Source organism: Quercus suber, unplaced genomic scaffold (assembly GCF_002906115.3).
Source record: "Quercus suber isolate HL8 unplaced genomic scaffold, Cork oak 2.0 scaffold_741, whole genome shotgun sequence".
Classification (NCBI taxonomy): domain Eukaryota; kingdom Viridiplantae; phylum Streptophyta; class Magnoliopsida; order Fagales; family Fagaceae; genus Quercus; species Quercus suber.
Window position 1 is genome coordinate 12,312 of NW_027070179.1, and position 8,512 is coordinate 20,823.

The following is an 8,512-nucleotide window of genomic DNA, read 5'->3' on the forward strand; positions in this document are numbered from 1 at the left end:
AAAAAACGCTAATTATTGTAACACGCACTTACGCACTTACACACTTTAGCTAAAATCACATTTTCAAAATACGATTTTTCAGCTGTGTTTCGCATACACAATATGTAATTATCACTATTGTTACAAAGATATTGATGATTCCATTAATCATCATAAGCAACTTAAGGTCATAATTACATTAAATTGGCTAGATCAACCACTTGCAACAAATTTATTGACACATTAACTTAATTGAGTAATAGTATTATACATTTACTACTAATTTCATAATCATGTTCAGCAAGCCACACATATTCTCTTTTTTAAAATAAAAATAAATAAAAAAAAAGAAAAAGAAAAAAAACCCACATAAATCCCATATAATAACGAAACTTCTTAATGGTTCATATTGCCTCTAAAAGGTCACTAACAAATGCATCCAAATGAGAATCAAATGATCTACCTTTAGCAGTTGCTTGATCACACATATTTTTTAGTTCTCTTGCTCTTTTCCTAGCTTCTTTTCCCTCACAATTTTCAAGATCCATAAACCTTTGTATGTGTTGTAATATATCTTCTGTCGCCACCAAAATTTCACTTCCTATCTCTGCTCTCTTTACCCTCCACCCAATCTTCCAGTCTTCCTCAATTTTCCTTCTGTTAGGAACTTGATCCAAAAATAAGGGAAAAGCAAGCATAGGAATGCCTGCATAAATAGTTTCTTGGACTGAATTCCACCCAGAATGGGACCAAAATCCCCCTATAGAAGGATGGCACAACACTCTTAGTTGGTCACACCAAGGCACTACCAACCCTTTATCACCACCACAAGTTTCTTTCAGCCTAGAAGCTTCCCCTCGCGCCACCCACAAGAACCGAACACCACTACTACAAAGTGCGACTGCGAATTCATCCATTTGAGTGCTTGAAAGCTCAAAAAAACTTCCAAATGAAACATGCAAGACAGAGCATGCAGGCTGGGAATCCAACCATTTTAGATAGTCAATAGTTGCTGTAGTTGTAAAGGAACTTGTTGATCAAGTTTTGGTTCCAAGTAACGGTTGGTAGGACCAATAGGGTACACAGGGAAAGGAAATGTTGCTTTCAAAGAGTCAAATGTTTGAGCTTCAAGCTCATAGAAGGAATTGACAAGAAGATATTGTGCTTTGGACACCATTGAAAAGCAATTCAAGATTTGTTCCATTCCTTTTGGGTTGTTTTCATGAAATACGATTCGTAGGTCTTCTAAATCAGTTGAAGAAATCCCGGGTATGTTTTCCACATGATTGTCTTCGTCATCTATCACACCAAAGAAGGACAAAATATCTTATGAAACCGGCTAATATATATGCACTAATTGCAAATCAATCTTTTGCACTTGAAATAGGTGGGCTTAGTTGAAAAACAAAGTGAATAGTTAGCCAGGAAAAAATCCTCTCCACTTAAAATGAACATAATTCATGGTTTGGATTAAATATTATAAATTTAAAAATTTATCAATGGCTTTACCATTTAAAATTATGATGTGGCAAATATATTTTTTGATTTAAGAAATAAAATGTACAGTGAAATGGATTCTCTCTTGTGATTTGAAACTAACATACAAAACAATTAAATTTAATTTCTATGAGGTGTCCAACTAGTAAACATATACATATATTAATATTATAGTAAGGAAGTGGAGATTTTTAAAGTAATACCAGGGACATGAATAAAAATATTTTGTCCCATATTGAACAGTCCATTTTATATATGCTCTACTAATTATAATTTGTCACATGTTTATATATAATAATAATAATAATAATAATAATAATAATAATCAAAGTTTAAAATGAAAAAGAATGGACATATAGTAGAGTACAAAGTGGAACATAAGAGTAAAACATATGATTTTATTGTGAGACATTACTCTTATTTGAGTCTATCATTGACACTTCTTTTGTTATGTTATATACTAATTATTGTCAAAGCCGACCCAATACAATTTGACACCTAAAGAAATGATTTTAAGTGAATTCCTATCTATATTTAGATATAAATTAAATAACATCTATTTAAATTTATATATCATAATTTTTTTATGTAAAAATTACTCTTCTTGATTTTGAAATACAAAATTATTAATTTAATTTTGTTATCTCTCTTTTAATTTGATAACAACTAATACACTCTTCTTACTTTTTGGCATAAAAATTATTGATCATCTTTATGGTCAATAATAATTTGTCATACTTTACATACAACAGTTTTTTTTTAATAAAATAGTTTAGGTTTTTAATTGGATTGACTTTTTATTGATTCAATATTCGGGGTCTTTATATATTCGTTAGTTAGGAAATGAGAAATTTGAACATCTTCAATAGAAACAACCTTATAAAAACAATTATTACACTACTCCGATTACGATTTTTTTTGTTAATTTTTAATTTATTTTAATAATGGTACCTTTCACAACAAATTATGTTAGTAGCTATGAAAAAAAATTACAAAAATATTGTGTCCCAAGAGTATATCATGTCACCTTGTGTTTGAAGGATTATCATTAACAAGTGAAAGTCATTTGAATCCTGAAAGTTTCTGTTGAAAATATCAGATTGTGCTAACCCCACTTGAGCCATAAAACTCTTGATTAAGAGACAATTTTTGTTCCACCATAAAACTCTTGATTAAGAGACAATTTTTGTTCCACAATTTTTAGTGCAACCATAATAGATGCTGACTGTGAGTGAAAGACAAAAAATGGTAGGTTTAGTGATGGATCTCAAGTCACAGTCATATATGTTATTAAATTGTGGCAAAAAATATGAGAGATGTGATCTGCTATTTTTATTTCACACTAATGCATTATTACTAAAGTAAGTACCTATAAAGTGAAGTGGCAAATGATGATGCTGTGTGAAAACATAATAACGATGAAGCATGGAGAAAAAAAAAAGCTGATATGCTCCAAAGCCAGGCAATTGGAATTTCCTTTCGAATCGCTAAGTCGAGTGGCCACTGCAGCTCAAAGTCAGCTATGATTCTATTTACCGGAGGGTCGAGTCGATCCAGGAGTTCTTCAACGGGAGCCTCCATTTTCGCCTTCACCACTTCGTTGAAGGGCCCAAAGTCACCCATTTTTTCACGCTCGACCACGTTAGGGATGGTAGCGAAGCAAATGGTGTTGTTACTGTTATCATTTGGCTTGCTGGGGTCAGAGCCACAGATGCAGCTGAGCCACTCTTCAGTGACAACGATGGTGATGAGAATTCCATGGCCTGGTTTTGAAGATAATGACTTGCATACACCCATCATGGCGTTGATGTGGCCTTGGCATGGGAAAGGTATCGCTGCCACGTGCTGGAAGGTGATTGATTCCATATATATTGTTGGGTGCAAGTTCTTAATTATATGGCTAGGAGTAGAATTTAGTTTTTAACTTTTGTAGATATGTTAATGTTATACTAGATATGAAGAAAAACAGAGTATTGCAGCACAAATATTTCATTGTAATTTTCATTGTTCTCACATCTATATATAGATATGTTAGGAGTTTAGGATGACTACAAGTTTCAATAATACTACAGAAGTTTGCTTAATTTTAAGTTTGCTTTATTTCTCTTTAATTGACACTTGTCCATGAGGTGTCCACTTGCATGCTTGTTCAATTTTGCTGCTGCTGGATTCTTCATTTGTTGACACCTAAATTTCAATTGCTTCTTTCTGTGACACTTAGGGAGCCACTTGTCGATTACAAATTACATTTTAACATGTATATATAGACACACTTAAACACACAAGGTATAGAGGGATGACTGAAATGAAACAAAAGAAAGAAGATGAACAGTGCAGTTATATTGATAGGGCTGTATTATCTTTCTAGTTTTGCTTCTCTGCCTCAACATACCAAGCATTTTATAGGCGATGGACTTCAAACTATTATACAATCTAGCATGTATTAACTGTACGCTCATGAATTATTTTATAGATATGCTTAATTTGTAAAATATAAACCATGTTTCTTTAATCCCATTTGTGTCTTCCTTGATACCAGTATTCATGGTTGTCGGTTGTCACCACTTGGATTATATATTGTAGGGACTCAATTTGGATTGACCCTGAATATGAATGAGTTTTCAGCCCAATCCAGTCCAAACAATAGATTTATAGAGAGTAGGTTAAAGGTTTAGGCGCTGGCCGTCGATCACCATGCATGAACTTTCCTTACAAAAAAGACTAAGAGTTTCTTTACAAATTGGGGGGATGCTCCTCGGCCTGTGGCCGAGGAGACCTTTTTCTCTTCTTTCTTTTTCTTTTTTTTTTCCCCCCTCTTTTACTTTATTTGCTTTTCTTATATAGTTTTCATCTTCCTCTCTCCTTCTTCCATCTGTTGATCATCTATTTGCCTTTCTTCTGGTCGTCCGTCTCATCAGAGGCCTTATCAGTACTCAAGTGGTTCACTCTGATCAACGTTATCCTGCCAAGGGGTTATCTCCCCATTAATGCGGTCAGGGGGGTTAGTTGAGTGCATTAAATGCGAGGGTGACAGCTTACTTTGGGGTTAATCTTTCCCAAAAATCATTTTTGTCAGGCCGAGGATAAAGAGGTCCTCGGCGTGGATTGGGAAAAGAGGCTTTCCCCAATTTAGCCCTGAATAGTCTGTGCTCCTCGGCATGGGCCTTGGGCCTGCTACACGATGGGCCGAGGCTATCAGGCCCACGGGCCCCACAATAGCCCCTCAAAACCCTGCTGCACGTTCCCTCGGATGGGGAGGAGGGTTTTGATACATGCGGGTCCTCCATACGAGTTGCCCCACTTCGATTTGTGTTGATGCTGGCGGCTTTTTGACTGCCCGATGTGCGTTTTTAGCGTTTCAATACTTAATGGGTGCCCACATTAAATTTTGGCGGCACCACGTTTCCTATTTTCAACGGCATGATCTTTTGCTTTTATGAGCAAGCGGTTACATTTGGAGAACCTAAGGGGGAGTATAAGTACCTGTTTGAATCGCCTGGATTCATCATTTTTGCGCTTACAATTATTGACGCGTATGATTTGAATCTGGTTCGACTTGTACACCATCTGAAGAGTATCGTCATACTTCTATAAGTCTTCTTTTTCTAGCGATCCCAAATTTCCTTGATTTTGCTCCTCATTTTCTTCTTTTTAGAACTTTTAGTCATCTTTGGGGAATGGGTAAGTTTAAGAAGTTGGTTGAATCCGACGAGATGATGAACAAATTCATTGTCGACTATGGAATACCCAATAATGTGAACTTGAAATACTGTGAAGAAGGGGAGTGGTACCTTAAAAGGAGAGAGGGTGAAGTCGTGATCCCGATAGTCGTGATCCCGATAGTCGCTTTTGTAGAAGGAGGGATGAGAATCCCTATGAGGCCGATGACCCTCAATTACCTTAGGCATTTTCGCCTATCTCCTACTCAGTGTGCTGTGAATGTATTTAGGATATTAGGGTGTGTAGATACCCTGAATGAAAAAATGGGGCTGAGACTGACTCATCACGATGTGAACTGGTGTTACAACCTTCATCACCTAAGGGGTAAGACGTACTATATGAAGACAAGGGACGATAGGGTTCGTTTTATCCAGTGTCTTCCAGACTCCAATAAGGGGTTAAACCAAGATTTCGTTATAGTGTCGGGAGAGTGGCACGACGGCTTTCATTGCCCAACAGTAGAGAGGGAACCAGGTAGGGCATCAGAAGTACAAGATAATCTAGGTTTCAGTATTTTCAAGTTTTATACCTGTATATTCGATTTGGTTGATTAACCATAGGACTTTTGCTTTTCTCTTCGCAGATCCGCACGCCTTTGCACGTCATTTCCACCTGGTTAACAAAATGGATTTGGAAACCGTTCTCAGGTCAGACCTTTTCTTGAACGAACTTGATAACCAGGTCAGAGCTGCTCATAAAATCCTCGGATGCGACCCAGCTCAGACATCATTCCCAGTTCCGAAGCACATAATTAGGGCTCGTGACCCTCGGCTTATGCAGATTACCGGGGTGGAGGATGATTTTGCTTTTACTGGGGGGTCTTATATACTTGAAGGCATTCTGCTATCTGGCCCCTCTTCATCCCAACAAGTAACGGTGGCCGAGAAAGGACCATCTAAGAAGGCAAGGGAGGTGGTTGAATTGAGTTCCTCCGAGGACGAATATAGTGTGTTTGACCTAGCTGATCAATCCGAGGATCCCTCTGGTGATCTAGGAGACCCTCATTTGTCCGAAGCCGATCTCCAGTCCCTAAGAGTTGGTACTCAGGCTGAAATGGGTTTAAAAAGACAGCCCCAAACCAATCTTCTTGACTTGCTCGAAGGTGGTTTCAAGAAGGATGTACCAGGGGAGTCACAGCCCCAGCCCCCAGCACCTCAGCCCCAAATTCTAACCATGCAAACCAGATTGTCCTCCGTTCCTACAGTAACAGACCCTCCTACCGAGTCTCATGACCCGAAAAGGAAAAGACTTTCCAAGGGTAAGGAGCCAATGGATGTGAGCAAATCTCATTCTTCGCCTGAGGAGGGTAGGTTTCGCAGGCCTCCGAAGCAACTGAAGCTCGGTGATCAACGGAAGAGCAAGAAGGTCACCCAGCAGTCCGAGGCTCAAGCCTGACTGCCTGCTACCATGCTCCATGATCAGCCCCTGATGGATAACGCATCGATGCGGGAGTCTCAAGGAGACGAGGGCGCTCTCGTGGCCGAGGCCCTGGAGAAATCTCTTCTTCTTCCCACTAACATAGCCGAGTTAGAGAAAATGAGTGGGTCAGAGGTTGTCCTCGACCTTAAGAAATATCTAGGCATGGTAGGTCCTTTGGCACCTATTCATTTTACTCAAAATTTTGTCGCTTAGTATCTTTCTTTCTCTTTACAGAGTTGCTTGTTTTTGCTGGCAGGCTATCCAGGCCCTTTTCAGGTTGGGCGAGGAGGTTGATGACCATAGCAATGCCTTAGCGCAAGAGCGCGACAAATTCTTGGAGGCTGCCAATATTCTAAAGAGATCCGAGGCCGACCTAAAAAAGGCGACCGATGACCTGACAAAGATGACGAAGGCCAGGGATACTGCTGACTCTGACCTAGCCTTGGCCAGGAAGCAAGCTGAGGATCAGACTAATCGCTTGCAAGACGTTGAGGGTCAATTACAAACTGCCAAGAAGAACATTACCTATATGAAGGAGCAGTTGACCAAGGCAATCCATGAGAAAGGGGTTGCCGAGTATGCCAAGGACGAGGCTGTGAGAGACAAAGACGAGGCGAAATTTGCGAAAATAGACGCTGAGCACTCTGTGGAAAAGGCAAAGGAGGATGCTTTCGCAGAAGGGGTGGCTAAGACTGAAGCCACCCTTCGGGCTTAAGTTCCTGCAGTGTGCAGGCATTACTGTTCTCAAACCTGGCATGAAGCCCTCAACCAAGCAGGGGTTGATGCCTCATCTGATCTTAGAAGGGAGGACAGGGTATATTACCCTATTGCCATTCGCGAGGTTGCACCTGCTGCTCCTGAGGAGGGATCCTCACTACCATCGGTTGAAAATCAAGATAAAACCGCCGAGGATGCGCCGTTAACTGATCAACCATCCGAGGAGGTTGAGCCCCAGATAGCGTTGGGGGAAGTTGTAACTGAGGGTCGGGAAATACCCCAAGACGTGGCAAGTCCTCCGACGGATCTTCCGGGATCAAGCCCTTAGGCCTTGGCCCAAGCCTTTTGATTTGCTTTCTGACTTAACTTGCCTACTGAGTTGAGGAGACTAGTATACGGTCATAGGATAAATTTGTTTATTTTCTCTTTTATTTCATTTTGTTTCTTGCCTCAGTGGCGTTGTAAAGGAGTTGTATACTTTCTTTTTGAATCGAATACTTAATACTTTGCTTCCAACTAATGATATTTTCTTTTCTTTTGTTTGCTTTACTATTGTATTCTGCTCAATATGCGTGTTCTATTTTGGAGTTAGCCTCGTGAAACCATCTGTTATCCTTCGAATATAAATCTAAAGATCGTAGTATAGCTTAATTCTAAGTAACGCTTTGGTTTTTCTCTAGATAGTTATTTTCTCTATGGGTTTGAGTCCGAGGACCATGCAATACCCTGGTTATGCCCAGTACTCAGATATAATGGTGTGTGTAGTTTTACCATAGGTTTGGGTTCGAGGACCATGCAATACCCTGGTTATGCCCAGTACTCATATATAATGGTGTGTGTAGTTTTACCATAGGTTTGGGTCCGAGGACCATGCAATACCTTGACTCTGTCTACCACTTCAATTTTCCTGTAAGTATCTAGTTTCACCATAGGTTTGGGTCCGAGGACCATGCAATACCTTGGTTCTGTCTAGTACCCAGGTATAATGGTGTGTGTAGTTTTACCATAGGTTTGGGTCCGAGGACCATACAATACCTTGGTTCTGTCTACCACTTCAATTTTCTGTAAGTACTAGATATAATGGATAGGTTTGGGTCCGAGGACCATGCAATACCTTGGTTCTGTCTAGTACCCAGGTATAATGGTGTGTGTAGTTTTACCATAGGTTTGGGTCCGAGGA

The 8,512-nt window shown here is 39.5% G+C and overlaps 1 pseudogene; it reads right to left on the bottom strand.

Moving 5' to 3' along the window:
- Positions 1 to 365: 365 nt before the first annotated feature.
- Positions 366 to 3,441, bottom strand: LOC112024651 (UDP-glycosyltransferase 87A1-like; annotated as a pseudogene).
- Positions 3,442 to 8,512: the final 5,071 nt, after the last annotated feature.